The sequence below is a fragment of the Oreochromis niloticus genome, linkage group LG3 (assembly GCF_001858045.2).
Source record: "Oreochromis niloticus isolate F11D_XX linkage group LG3, O_niloticus_UMD_NMBU, whole genome shotgun sequence".
Taxonomy (NCBI): Eukaryota; Metazoa; Chordata; class Actinopteri; order Cichliformes; family Cichlidae; genus Oreochromis; species Oreochromis niloticus.
The window spans coordinates 60892656-60906771 of NC_031967.2; the positions used below are offsets into that span (position 1 = coordinate 60892656).

At 39.1% G+C, this 14116-nt stretch overlaps 1 protein-coding gene and 2 long non-coding RNA genes across 7 annotated transcripts in view; 2 read left to right on the forward strand and 1 right to left on the reverse strand.

Moving 5' to 3' along the window:
- The window catches only part of LOC100703578 (nuclear factor 7, ovary), a 972198-nt gene that overhangs the window by 109080 nt on the left and 849002 nt on the right, over positions 1-14116 (forward strand). The window lies entirely within an intron of this gene.
- Positions 6371-7000, forward strand: LOC112846364 (uncharacterized). The gene is made up of 3 exons (XR_003219302.1): positions 6371-6410; positions 6496-6584; positions 6664-7000. It is a non-coding gene; the product is annotated as an uncharacterized LOC112846364 (long non-coding RNA).
- Positions 9074-9647, reverse strand: LOC109196438 (uncharacterized). The gene is made up of 2 exons (XR_002057893.2): positions 9493-9647; positions 9074-9187 (listed from the first exon to the last, which is right to left on the reverse strand). It is a non-coding gene; the product is annotated as an uncharacterized LOC109196438 (long non-coding RNA).

The window sequence follows — 14116 nt, forward strand, 5'->3', positions numbered from 1 at the left end:
AGGTTGATTTAGATTACTGTAGACTACAGATCAGTGTGTACGGAATATTTAATGAATATAGTTTGAAATTGTAATTATGTTATATTTTTTATTTCAGTGTCAGATGTTTTACATTATTAAACCTGTGGACAAAGAGCAATGGTCTTCAGAGTCATAATGGAAGGAAAGTGTTGATCCTTGCTGCTGGTTCCTCGTTTACACAGTGTGAAGAGGGAAAAACAGTACAGTGAAAAGATGTCAAGTTAATATATAATGCATGTGACTATGGCTACTGTTATCATGCTACATAGCATTTACTTGCCTACATTATTGAGTCAGTGCCATTGTCAGTGAAGACACCGTCTTATGTCAACAAGACATTCAACTGGATCAGCTATCAGCTGCAAAAGCACATTTAGTGTTTGCAGAGCAAGAAATGAAGAAAACAGTGGAAAAGGCTCGTCTGGAAACTTCTATAGAAATGCTGACCATATAAAAAGAAGTTGCCATAGCGAAGGCAAACGCTTTAGAAGCAGTGGTTGGTGTTAGTGAAAGAAAACAGAGCTGTAAACTTCCTCTCATTTTAAAATCAGTCTGCTGAGCGCACAAAACATGCAAAATGGATTAGATCCATCCACATAAACCAACCAGATAAAGGGCTGAACCAACAAGCACAGATGAGGAATGATCCAAGTTTTAACTTTGTTAAACTGACATGGTTAAAATAGAACAAACCTCCTTGAAAAACAGCAGAGAAAGGGAGATCTCAGTCAAAACAGAAGTGTGAGCTGCTGCTCGCTCAGAGCAAAGACACAAAAAGAATGTGAAGGATCCAGATAGGAGATGTCCTATACATAAGAAGCCACACATTACAAAAGCGTTGTGCATTTCAAGAGAAATGCTTAGAGAAGGATGAACTTTCTTTGAGCTTTGTGGAGCTGTATTTGCCGTAGAGTTAGCAGATTTCATATCATCGTTGACATGCTTGGCATGCACATGGATGCGTTCACCTTGTCTACTGATAGCAAACTAGTGCTTGTATACATAAATAACGAGACAAGACACTTTTACTTTTATCTGTATGTTAGCAATCGTATTGTGAAAATAAGATAATGTTCTCATCCTGAGCAGTGAAAGTATGTGTCTATAGAGGAAAATCCAGCAGACTGTGCAACAAGTTCTGTACCACTTTTCTCAGACACCTCTTGACTCAGTGGATGTCTTTTTGTGACTGAGCCTGTGCAAGATTCTTTAGAACCAGACTTATTTGGGCTTGTGGATCGAAAAATGGATGCTGAGATCTGCCCACAAATCTCTGCTCTGCATACACTGGCTTCTCTCTCTCTTATTCAAACTGTGAAGGAAGAAGCATATGCTGAAGAGTTGGCCTGTCTCAAAAAGAATAAGGTGATCCCTCAAGGAAGTCCTCTTAAGACCCTGGACCCCTTCATTGATGCACACAATGTCCTCAGACTTGTGGTCGGATAAGTCATGGAGAGGCTCTTCTGGAAGAAAAGAACACTAAGATCATTTCTGGTATACACCACATTGCAACATTGCTAGTCAGACATTTCCACGAACAAACCTGCACCAGGAACCACACTTCACAGAGTGATATGTTACGCTTTACCCCGGGCCATGGACCGGTACCAGTCGGTGAGTCGTTTGTTACCGGGCCACGAGAGTTAAGGCTCGGGTGTGAAATATCACTTTTATTGTTAACTCGATTGCCCTGGGTCTTTTCCCGTGTGTTATGAATAAATCTTTTTTTTCTTCTTTTTTTTAAAAATTTTGTTGTATTTATCCGAGACACCTTAACAGCCTGTCCATAAAAATATTGTTGGACATAAACCAGTCCGTAGTGGAAAAAAGGTTGGGGACTGCTACTTTAGAAGGTGAAGTGTTTCCATCATTGAGGTTTGCTGAGGATTTAAAAAGACAATGGAGACAAAAGTGTGGACACAGATCCTTATTCAGTTGGCTGGTGTTTAAAATGTAAAGTATTTGTCAGAACGAGGACTTCTAATTGTGCTTTGCACATTGTGCTTTTTCTCCAATGGAGATACAGCAGAATTCTTTATATTTACAAAATATATGTACCATATTTAACACCATGCAATCAGTCCCTCTGCTTTAAAAATGATATTTCTTTACAAGGGAACAAAAAGTACTTGGTGAAAAGGAACTGCCCTCTAATAAACTGTTCAGTTCCCTGAATCATGAAGACAACTAGCACAGAATCCATTATCCTCCCCCACTTCTTGTTACTAAGAAGAACTTGTCTGTTCCAAGAACCACGCCTGAGCTTATTTGCTCTTTTTTTAAAACCTACTTTAACAACTTGATTTTCCTAATGATTTGCATGTTGGTTAAGTAGAATCACTTTTGTTTAACCTTGATTATGTTTCTTTAAGCATCAAGGCTCGTCACTTACAAAATGTGTGGTTTTAAAGAAGCACAGGTATGGTCACATGACAAAAAATACCATTATATTTAGTTCTGGGAGTGGCACCACTTCCAGAACTACATGTTATTTTTTTGTCAATAAAAGTCTTTGAAACATGATCATTATAAAATGGTTGTTCGTCAGTATAGAGTTGCCAGGTATCATTGAGGTCTGCATTACAGGCTCTTTCTGGGTTTCTCTAAGACTGTTGGAATTGGTTCTCCACTGATATAGAATTGCTCGGCTGTCAGTTTTCCTTTTATAATGGAGATGCTGTGAGATTTACTTGGCTTAAACTCCATTCTTGCCCATTCTATGTTTTCCTGGAGCTTCTGTAGCAATCGCCTAGTACATGGTTTTGTTGTTGTAACTATGGTCATGTCATCCATGTAGGCTCTAATGGGAGGAAAACGAAGGCCACTCTTGAGTCTCTCACCTCCCACTACCCACCGAGATGCCCACATGACCAACTCCATTGTCATGATAAATGCCAGAGGGGAAATCGTGCAGCCTACCATAACTCCAATTCCCAGGTGCTGTCAGACTGTGGTGGTGTTCTCAGCTGTCACACAACACTGTAAATCCTGAAAGTAGGTCTTGAACCTGTGATGTGGTTTGGTACCTGAAATAGTTGAAGGCCATCGACAAGATCTCGTGCGGAACTGACCCAAAGGCGTTGGCAAGGTCTAAAAAGACCACATGAAGGTCTCTTTGTTCTTTCTTGGCAGTTTGAATCTGGTGCCAGATGGCGCTGGCATGCTCCAGACATCTTGGATCCCTGGATGCCGGCCTTCTGCATTGATGTGTCAACATAGTTGGTTTTTTGCAGGAAAGTAGATAGTCTTTGGGCCAAGACACTGAAGAAGATCGTTCCCTCTACGTTCAGCAGGCTGATCTGGCAAAACTGACTAATGGATGAGGAGTTCTTCTCCTTAGGAATCAGAATACTTCCTGCTCTTTGCCAAGCCTTTGGAATCACTCCTTTCTACCTTCATCAGCTTCCACAGGTATTTGAAATGCCATTAGGTCCTGGGGCCGATGCTGCTCTTGCCTGCTTCACTACCTTCTCCACTTCACTCCATGTGGGTGGTCTTATGTCCATTTGGTATTCAGGTGCCTGGATAGGCGGCATGTCACTTGGAATGGTAGCTGGCTCTTGCCTCCGATCCTCAGAGTAAGTTTTCCTCCTTTTGAGGCACCCGCTCTTCTCGGACAAAAAAGGCCATTACAATATTTAATCAACAATAAATCAGGTGGTAAGGCATGGCCCCTTCTCTCTCTACAGAACTGACCAGAGGCAAAGAGATGGTGGCCATCGTGATGTCAGAACTGGCATCTCCTTATAGGGAGATGTTCAAAAGGTGCAGGAGACGAAACGTAAGTGATCTTAATGCTTCCCTCCAACTTTTGACCAATCATGTTAACATTCTGGTTTTACCACCTGCAATAAAAGTGCTTACTGCCTGGGTGCAGCAGCCTTTGTCTCTGAGCCAAAGAGATGCAGGTCCATGGCACCTTATCAGAGTAATTTGTAATTCTAAACATTTGATAATAAATTGTAATCTGAGGATATTTGGGTTCTCTCATGAAAAAAAACGAACAGTCAAAAAGATAAACTGTCAGGTAAGTTATAGATCATTAATTTATTAATGATAAAACTTATAATGATGATTTAAGCTATTTTTAAAGACACAATAGATATAAATAGATTTAAATATTCAAAAGTATTGGATATGATTTCTTGGATATACACACACCAAACTTAATACTTATTCAACCTGGGATAAGAAAACATAAATGATAAATATGGGTGATAATAATTATGGTACAATAATAATCATGATGACTACATCTGTTTGACAGAAGAACAGAATGGAAGAAACCTGTTTACTGCTCATCCTGCTGCTCTCAGGTCAGTATTATTAATATCTTAAACATTTGAAAAATAGCTTATAAACACATTGACACTGACTGAGGTCAGTTGGGTAACCGTACTGCATGTAATGGTTGTTTAAAATGTACTTCTGCCAACCACATCTACCACAAGGACAGACAGAGAAAATCAGCCATTGGGAGCAGTGTGTCGGGATGGTACCTTGCTGAGTGGTTCCTCAGGGTAGCCGTTTAGTGGATTCAAACCCCCGGCCTTCCGGTCATGGGGCCACCACTCTACCTACTGAGCTATACCACTATGCTATGCACTATGCTATGCACTCGAACAATATTTTCCTGACTATGGAGATGAATCTTTTTTTTTCTGCTTCTTTTCCTCGTCATTCTTTTTATTACTGTTAACAACAAACCAGTGTTTTCCTTGTGACAGTCCCAAGCCCAGATAAAATGGGGAGAGTTGTATCAGGAACGGCAGCTGACTTAAAATCACCGCCAAATCAAATATGTGGATAAGAATTAAATTGAATTCTTGTTGGCCCGAGTAAACAATTACCATCACGAGTGCTTCTGACTAGATGGGTGCAGGTGAAAACTGTTGGGCTTCGACGAAGTGTCTAAATATTGTCTCACAGCAGTATTGAGTGTGAGAGTAAGGATTTTACTTGTAGAGACTGTGACTGTTAAGGGAAAAGACTACCCAAAAAAGTCCCAAATGCAGGGCTCAAAACACAAGGGTGAACTAAAGGAGGCAGCTTTATTGCTGAAGTAAGCCACAGGCAGTTGAGCAGGTGGCTGGCTGGACTTTCCTGAGCCCCCAGCAAAGATAGATGGTGGTGTGAGTGTGGGAGCCATGGGTGGCCTCTTTGAATGGGAAGTATCTGGGTGATAGATTCACCAGTTGGACTTTCTTTTATGTGTTTTCATCCCCTTCACTTAGACTAATAAAAGTTGGATGTTTGAAGGTGTGCAGTGATATGAAATACAAACTTACCTCAAATGAGTTAAACCTAAAGTAACAGACCTGTTTTAAAAATAAAAAAACTACAGAAATCATTGAAAACATCAGAGTAAAAGTAAAATACCTGAAGTACCTGAAAATTCAACTTAAATACTGTAATAAATTATTACTTCCTCCCTCATGTTAGTCTCCATATAGTATGACTATTTCAATGGTTTTAATTTTTATTTTTGTAAAGTTGTCTTTTTCAGTGATTCCTCCAACCGCCCAGTTTCAACAATAATGTTTTTATTTATTTATTTATTTTTTCTCAGGAGGACTTTCCACTCTTCCTCCCAACCTCAAAGAATACCACTTTGTGAACCAGAAAATGACCTGGAGAGAAGCTCAGAGTTACTGCAGAGCAAACTTCACTGACTTGGTCACCATCTACAACAGCAACATCAACCAGCTGCTTTTCTCAATGTCACCAAGGATCAATACTTGGGCTTGGATAGGTCTCTATAGTGATCCGTACAGCTGGAAGTGGTCCATGGACAATAAGAATATTTATTTTAGCTTTACACATGAATTTTTGATCTGGGCTAACGGCCAACCAGACTGTGTAAATGCAAAGGAATACTGTGTGGCTCTTCAGGGACAAACAGAGATGAATGATAGACCCTGCAGAGATTTTTACCCTTTCCTGTGTTACAATGGTAGGAAAATAGATTTGTTACCCTAGTTATTTATACAATTTTATAAGACTGGGCATGTTTCAAAATTAATCATTTTTTGAACCTTTCACAGCCAGCAGTACAAGTTACATCTTAGTGAATGAGAGTCGCTCCTGGTCAGCGGCTCAGTCGTACTGCAGGACATACCACACAGACCTGACCAGTATAAGAAGCAAAGAGGAGAAATCCAACATCACGCTCACTTTGAATGGATCAGGGGTTCAGTATGTGTGGATTGGCCTCTACAGGGATCCCTGGGCCTCCTGGTCTGACAACACAACCTCCACATTCACTAACTGGGAGCCTACTCAACCTGATAACCAAGACGTATTTGAGTACTGTGGAGCTCTTTATTTAACGACAGGGGAATGGGAGGATGTTAAGTGTGGCAGTAAGAACCGTTTTTTCTGTTTCACAGGTGAGGTCCAGAATGCAAACACTGTAAGATCCTGTCATCATGTAAAACACTAATGTTTGTGTTTTTATATGTGGTTCATTTTTAGCAGTGACAAAGCAAACAGTGCTGAAAATGAAGCTTCAGTCTGAGGCAGACATGCACAGCACAGAGATCCAGCAGCAGGTTTCACAGCAGGTCAGCAGTTCAGTCACACAAACTTGACACAAGTTCAAACTATGCTTCATGTTTTTCATCATCTGCACATTTTGTCCAGCTGTCAGGCCTCATGCTGTCAGAAGGACTGACAGACTTCAGGATTCGATGGAGGAAAGTCCAGAGTTACCGTGACGACCAGTCGAAGAAGCAGGATGTGGACGGTGACTGCAAAACTGAAGTCTGACTGGACTGAACCACTTCATGTGTGAAGTTAATAACATGCTGTGCTGAGCTGTCTCATCCTTTAAATCTTTCAATATTTCAGAGTGTAAAGTTCCACCAACAGCTCATTTGTTCAGCTGCAGTTGTAGTTTGGTAGAAATTCTTTAATCAGAGGTCCACTCACTAGTTTTCCTGATAGGCTCTAGTCTCTTGTTTTGTTTTGCAGCATCTCTTTAGACACTTTAGACACTGTCCTTCTGTGGACGTCACTGCACAGACTTTGTCTGTTTGCAGTTTGTTAGGATCCATAAATCTGTTTCATTGTGACAGCAGCGTCTGCTGACTTACACAAATGGTAAAGAAGAAAGTGAGGAGAGCCAGAGATCTGCTTGAGAAGTTCAGGGTGGAAAACAAAACATTGTACTGTTCATGTCCTGTTTCTACTTCTACTGTCTGATAATTGTAACAACCATAAATGAGACCATAACAGTCCCAAACCTTACCTGATATAAATTTGCATTGTGAACCTTAAACATCAGCTGGATGTCCTCGTATCTGACACTTTAACTTTACTGTCACTTTGGAGGCACAGACAAAGTCACAGTCACTCTACTAAGCAGAGCAGGTGGTGGTTAAAGTTTGCTCTGATGTTGCCATAGTTACTGTTGTGATCTTTGTTTTTGACTTGTATTTTCTTCTGTGTTGACACGTTTGTCTATTTTTGTCTTTGTAGCTTTCAGCTTTCTTCATGTTATATTTTAAAGGGTTTTTATGTGTTCTGTGGTTTCATTCATGTTTTTGTGTTTTGTGAAAATCACCAGCTACCTGCTTGAAACAATCCATCCATCTCGGCAGGTATACACAAAGTAAAACAAAACAAGAGACGCATATTTAAAAATATGGAAGCATGCAGGTTTGTGAGTTGTTGTATTGCCTCGCATAGATTCATTTCTTATTTAATAATATTATTTGACATGAGCAAGTTTAAATTTTGGCAATACTGACAATTTTGTTTGTTTCATTAGCTTAGCTGGAGTGAACTCATGAAAATAAGGACTAGAGTCCTGATAATTTCTTTTATTTCTTTTGAACTTAACGTGTGGTGTAGGTACATTGAGCTTATTTTTCACTCACTTTGTGGGTTTTTACTCTGAGTGATAAATCGGGTGACATTGCTACAGATTTATGAAATTAAAGATGGTTTGACACTGAAACTTTTTGTTTCTTTGGGTTTTTTTCTCTGTGCAAGTTTGAGGTCTATGTTAAAATCAGAGGTATTCAAATGCAGTTCTACATTATTGATGAGAATATTCATGAGTGTTGCAGTAATGTTTTATACTAGAATTGTGTTTAATATATCACTTTTTATCAGTGATTGTGAAACATCCAATCTCAACGTCCCTTTCAGATGTGAAGGCTGTCCCAGTGAAACTGGAGGAGACTTGAGGTCTCACAAAATTTCTAGTGAATATTTTCTACGAGTCTGTATGTTTGCAGAGTTTGCCTTGTGCCATTAACCACAGTTTATTGTGGTGTTAACCACAGGTTAACCAGGGCAAGTGTAACACTTCTGGAGTCGTTACAGTAACTAGGACCAGTTAGGTTCGACTACTAGAGTAGTAATGAGTGTAGGATGTAATAAAGACCACAGACCAGAAAATACGTTTAAATTGCCGGCTTGTTATTTTGCAAAATAACAGATAATAGACAGTTGACAAACATTATATAAAACATTCAAATTCACATTTAAAGAAAACGAGGTATTTTCTTTCCCTTTTAGTTCAGTAATTTCTGTTAATTTATCCTATTTATTTCAAAACCTCTTATTTGGCTTTAAAAGGATGTTATTTTCATTTCAAGTTCTAAGTTCAAGTTTATCTTTTGATCTATTTGCATTAACACTGTGTTATTTTAAATCAAGTTTAGTTCTTCTAGCCCAAGATTTAATTTAACCTTGGTCTAGGTTCAACCTTTAAATTTCAACCCGTTCTTATTTTGTTTTAAACCCCACAAAATTATTTACATTTCCAACAACACCATTACAGCATTAAAATGTAAGGTTGACCAAAATAAATTACAAAAACATGTAAAACTGAAAACAATTCAGCAAAAGGCTGAACAAATCCCTTAAACAAACAAATAAACAAAAGAAAATTGTCTCTGTGTCCTTTAACTATAAATCCTGGAATTGCTCTGAACGATTATCCAGTGCTTTGAAAGTCCACTGTTCTTTTGCAGAGGTGTATGGATTAATCCTACCAGTTTTTTAGTGAAAGAGTTCAACGTCCAGCAGGGGGCGGTTTCCTTTTTCCTGCTCGGTACAGTTCAATGGGTCTCTGGGTGGCTCGCCATCTTGTTTCTCGCTCAGCGGATCAAACTCCGATTCTAGCTCGGCATTTCCCGATCCAAACCTTAATGGCCTACCATAACAACAAAGCAATATGCATAAACATTTGAAAATAACACACGGGTAGCCCTTAAATAACAGTAAAAGTCCGTTTTTTCCCAGCTTATTTAGCCGTAAATGAGGTGACACCAATATGGCGCGCTGAAACACCGTCAAAGGCCTTTGAACTGCAGCCTGTGTGTCGGTTAAGCACCAATCCACCGTTTTTAACATAAAACAACATAAATCTGCTACCTTGACTTTCCATTTGCATGAAATGAGCAATATAATACAACAAAACATTTCTTGCATGAAATAAAATACAATTTCTGAACTCACCAAGTCCCGTTCGGTTACGTTCACAACGTCACCAAGGCAAAGACAGGTCGGAAAAAACAAAAATATATTCTTCAGAGTACAAAAATGACTTTATGTAGGCTTCTGACTTGTTTTTTAATATTTTTTTCACTCATTTAGGCAGCAGCTTCGCAAAGACTATCTGCATTTCTCCCTCTCCAGCATCAAAAAGAAGGAACAACCCGATTGGGTGTGGCTGATCACAGGAGTCACGCTACAGCGTACCCTTTCACAATAAGAGTCTGAACACATATTTTAGCCATTTTACCTGAATTAACATAAAAACACCATGAATTAGCAAGTTTTTTAACCTTTTAACATATGTTTAAACACAAATGAAATCTTATACCATGAATTATATCATTGCTGATGTTTTTAATGAATTTCCTTAACCATTATGTTCTATTTATTGACTATTTATCACCTGTAATATGTTTCTTATGACTGTTTTTACTAACAGGCTTTTATCTATTGACAACTGTGTTAACCAGGGTTACACAAGCATGGAAGCACAGGGGGAAAAAAGAAACTTAAATAAGCACAAAAGAAGAAACTCTTAAATCTTAGGGTCGACTTTGGATTTGGCCAAATGCTACATCTGTAGGAAAATAAACTGTAACAGATAAAAATGCATTGTTGTCTGATTCTTTTACATGTTGAGAGAAGCCAATTGAGTCTAATAACAGATTAAATGCGATGTTGAGGCTGTCATTTTTAGCATCTACATGGATGTTTCTTTGTCACTGATCATCAATAAAATCAGATAAATAACTTGAACAGCCTTTTGACCTTTAAGTTTTTTCAGCGTATACTTCACATTTTTGGGTTTTTTTGTTTGTTTTTTTTATTGAAACTTTCTTTAACCAAGAAGAACTCATTGAGATTAAAAACCACTTTTTCAAGGGAGACCCAGCCAAGATAGGGAGCAGGAAGCATCTCACAATTACAAAAATTACACAATTAAACACAGCTAACAACAACACACTCACACAAAACTACTAAATGTAAAATTAAATAAAATTGACAAGCAATCTAAATTAAACATTGCATGCTATGGATTTGACACTGAAACAAGCAACAAACAAAACACTGAATTGTCATTTTCCAGTTGATCTGCTGCTTGTTACAAGCCAAGGCTGGAAGGAGCTACAAAAGAATTACATAAAAGTGACATTACCAAAACATGTGACCAATACATTAAATAAATGAAATTTCCATCACATTCACATGCTTTTGATTACCTATCAATTACACCAATAACCGAAATTTCTTTTTGACATTGTATATTCTAAGAGGATTCACAAAGTGCATCTTTCTTACAGTGTTAGAGGAGCAATTTCACTCATCACAGTCATCGTTACTCTCACTATCCACATCACTGTCCCTATCCTCAGTATATTACTCAGTCTGTAACAAGGGTAACTGCAGCTATGGGGACTGACTTTCCTTTGTCAGTGCAGCCGTAATTAAGTTAATCACCAGGGTGCAGAGGCACAGGATGAAACTGCAACTGCAGCATGTGAGGATGGCAATTAAAATGGCGATCGCCGTAAATGCTTTAAGACCTACCACAGAACCAAGTCCGCCATAGATTATCTTTATATTTTTACATGCTGCAGTGCCATTTTTGGGAGTATTTCAAGTTGCTATACATTAATACAAACATTATATCCAAAATTTTAGTAATATGAATGCAATTATTCCGTAGTAACTACAGAAATCGCAATTTTTTTTTAACAGATATTTCTAGTTAATGAAATTTCAGAGGTTTATCCCTCAAAACTGCAAATACAAAAAAGTTGCACAAAATAGTTTCCCACCACAGGAAATTTATTTTGAGTGTCTTCATAGTTTTATTTTTGAGATACACCAACTTTTATATACTGTAGGAAAAATGAAAATAAATATTATAATGCAAATATGCAAAAAAAAAAACCAAACCAAAAAACAGCACATGCATCAAAATAAACTCTTTCCAGCAGTGCAATTGGAGTTCTAAGCATCAGAATAGCAAACGTGACTTTTAAAATCACCAGTATAGGCTTATAAAGGCCTTGAAGGGAAAACTACGTTTCCCACGAAATATGACATCACTTCAGGTTTTGGCAGCTAATGGCGGACATGCGATAGTTCACATTGACGTCCATTCCAACGTAGGAAGTGCTATGAACAGCTGATGGGATGTTTCTGGAATATTATGTTTTCGTTGCTGCAAGTGCTTTTTAGGCAATTTTTGCAAAGCCTACTGAATGCATAAGATGTAAGTACAACTCCTCCGGTTTCATATGCAAAAAAAAAAAAAAAAAAAAAAAAAAAAAAAAAAAAAAATTGCGCTAGCTTATGTGGCTGCAAATCTACCGGACTTTAAAAATAGGTACGAAAAACGGAGCGTTCTCCCTCCGACCGGCCTTAAAGGGTTAACAGAGACACTATTATACTTTTATATTTACCAGAATGATTATTGAACCATTGATTAAGGATGTGGCGGCCAGCTATTCAAATACGCTCACCACTGTGTCCCATGTCAAATTGGTCAGTCGCTGAACATTATACTGAACATAGGTTAATTTGTCCGCTTTCTTATTGGGGGATATCTATATGAAAATTGATTCAAACCCTCCGGCGACTTGGTCAACTAATTTGCAATCATCAGGAACGCCTCTTGGGACACCTATAGCATCTATGTAGGTGGGAGAAATTTGGGTTAAATCAAAATCCAATCCAGCTAGGTGATTTTATCTACTGTTTCTATTTGCACCACATCTTCAGGTCCTGCTATGTTTAAATAAGTAACAAGCTGGTGCATGTTTGGTTGCCGTTGCATTTTGCGTAGGCATCCCAAATTTCATCTTGAGCAATCCCAGTGGATCTTCACCTGTGACGTTTTGTCATGGTTCAGCTAAGCATGGACTTTTTCCACAGAGTCTCCGTTTACACCCCTGGCAGAGTCGTGGCAATTCTGGGTGTCTCCACACCTGCCGGCCCTCACCACTACTCTCTGCCAAGTCTTCAGGTTAACTACAGTTAGTGCTGGTGATCACAGAGCTTACTGCAAAAGAGTATTTTTGTTCTTAGAGAGATTAATCTTGTGCTTTCAACCCACAGTCATCCTGCTATCAACCATTAACTCTGCTGGGCAAACTCACCATCATCCGTACAGAACAGCTCAGTGCAAAAGGCTCTCTCTTTTCACTTACCTGCTTACCCTACTGTTACAAAACCCATGTTACCCCCACACCTGTAATCAGCGCAGCCTCACTCGGACCTTTTCCCCCCTCTCGTGCCTAAAAACCTCCACTGGCCAAGTAAGACAAGATTCGTTTATACTTCATTTTTGTCATGACTCCTCAAACCCCGCTTTTAATTCTGTCTTCTTGTTGGTCTAGCTCCCCGTAACACCTTGCTGCTTCACCTGTTCCAAGGCCCTGTGTACATTTCTCCCTGCCACTGAATTATTCTAGTTGCCCAAGTCTTTCATGTTTTTCAAAGTTATTTGAGTACTCTTTATGTTATTAGAGCTGTGGGTACTCCTTCTCAGCTTTCTATAGCTTCAATGTTCACAACTCACAGTCTGAATTGTTATTAGTTGTTCTTGTAAGTAAACAGTCCTATTTCCCAAGCTCACCTGTGCCTCCATGTGTGGTCTGCATTTCAAGTCTTTTGCCCAGGTTGGCCCCGGCCGTGACACATCAACACCCAGGGTGAAGTATGTTCGATCTTTGTTCTGGTTGTCATAAATGGATGCCAAATTACATGTAGGTGCAGCCTGTCAATGATGACGAGGTGACTCTGCCCAGAGGTGGAATCATCAGCGCTGTGGAAAAACCCAGCACTCACCCGGACTATGACAATATCTGACTGTTCTCCTGCAGACGACTCTCGTGCAAACAGCTTACAGTGACTGTCATGGATCAAAGTAACTTGTTTTCTGACCTGACGTGAAATGGGCCCAGCCCCCTTTAGCCTTCCAGTGTCTCCTCCTGAAGTCCAGCACACAGTCACCTGGTTTAAACGGGTGTAGATGTCCCTTTGCTGGTCTGGGCAGGGCTGCTTTCAGAGCTTGATGCATAGCTGGACTGGCCATCGGGCATACCGGGCATTTGCCCGGTGGGCCGCTGGCGATTTTTCTTTTTATGGGCCGATGGATTTTTTTTTTTTTTTTTTTTTTTTTTTTTAGGAAGGGTATATATAATGAAAGGTGTTGGATTGGCCAATTGGTCATGATCGACTCTGGGCTGGACCAATTACAGCCGAGGAGGCCGGATGCACCCTCCCCCTTGTTTAGCAATCTTATAAACGAACTAAAGAAAATGGAGAACAAAAAAAGGAAAGGAGGTGTTTATGAAAATATCACTAAATCTGTCATTTATTAATTTTAATATTAATTAATGATCATGTCTCACCTCTAGTGTTCTTGGTCTTAATTTAAGGTTTCTACCATGTGTTGTAGATAGTTCAGGAGGTTAACTCGACCAAGCAGTCTTTTTGTTTCCGCTATGTACTGTTTAAAATCCAGAATAGGGAGGATGGTGTAGGTTTAAGTTTATTAGATTGATACATATATACCAACAAGGCAGTGTACATCAAAGCAGTTGTTTTCATGCAA